Raw genomic sequence first — 990 nt, forward strand, 5'->3', positions numbered from 1 at the left:
TCAAGAAATTAGGAACTTCATCAAGGTGTTACTAGTTTGTGCTGTGTACTAAGTCGCTTCAGTCCTGTCCGACTCTGTGTGACCGCATGGACTGTAGCCCGCCAGGCTTCTCTGTCCATGGGATTCTCCAGGCAAGAATACTGGAGTGGTCTGCCATGCCCTCCTCCAGGCGATCTTCCAACCCATGGTTGGAACTGGTGTCTCTTATGTCTAATCTGCATTAGCAGGTGGGTTCTTTACCACTAACACCACCTGGGAAGTTTTTAGTTTGGGAGTTCATCAAGTTAAAATTTATTTGCTAGTGGAATACATTGTTATTACTATGGTGTTACCATGTTTAGATTGGATGCAAAACATCTGCTTTCCCCCACCTCAAACTGCTTAATAATAACTGTTTATGGCTGTTATGATGTATTAGCTGTTCCATGGCAGGCTTCTAGGATGATGTGAGAGTTGCCAGTAATATTCTCCTGCTTTGTAAGAAGTGTTAGCAGTATAGCACTAACCACAGCTGGGGTCTGGGCTTCAGTTTTGCATGTTCCTAAACAATATTTTCAATGTTAAAGAGTCGACTAATGCTGGGAAAGCAGATTAATGCTAAAGTCATTTACAAGAAACTGAGCTATAAACCGAATGACAATTTATTAATTTACAGTTGTTCATGTGGATATGATTTGAAAACAGAGTTCCTTCTGGGCAGAGCTTCATGGGAAGCTAAATTATAATCAGAAGATTGTTGCTACCATAGAATCAAGGCAAGGTGAGTTGTTAGTTGTACAATTCAAACACATAATGCTATTTGCTGTGATTGCTCCAAGCGTCCATTTCCCCAGCAGAGTATTTGCTCCTGGAAGAGACTGCTGTATTTGTTTTACAGATCAATGCACCCTACCCCACCGCCTGGGTAGTGCTTATTCAGGTTTTGTATTTTTCTATGCTTTCTCTTGGAGAAGAAAATGGCAACCCACTCCCGTATTCTTGCTTGAAGAA

The sequence above is a fragment of the Bison bison genome, unplaced genomic scaffold (genome assembly GCF_000754665.1).
Source record: "Bison bison bison isolate TAMUID 2011002044 unplaced genomic scaffold, Bison_UMD1.0 scf7180017857754, whole genome shotgun sequence".
In the NCBI taxonomy this organism is placed as follows: domain Eukaryota; kingdom Metazoa; phylum Chordata; class Mammalia; order Artiodactyla; family Bovidae; genus Bison; species Bison bison.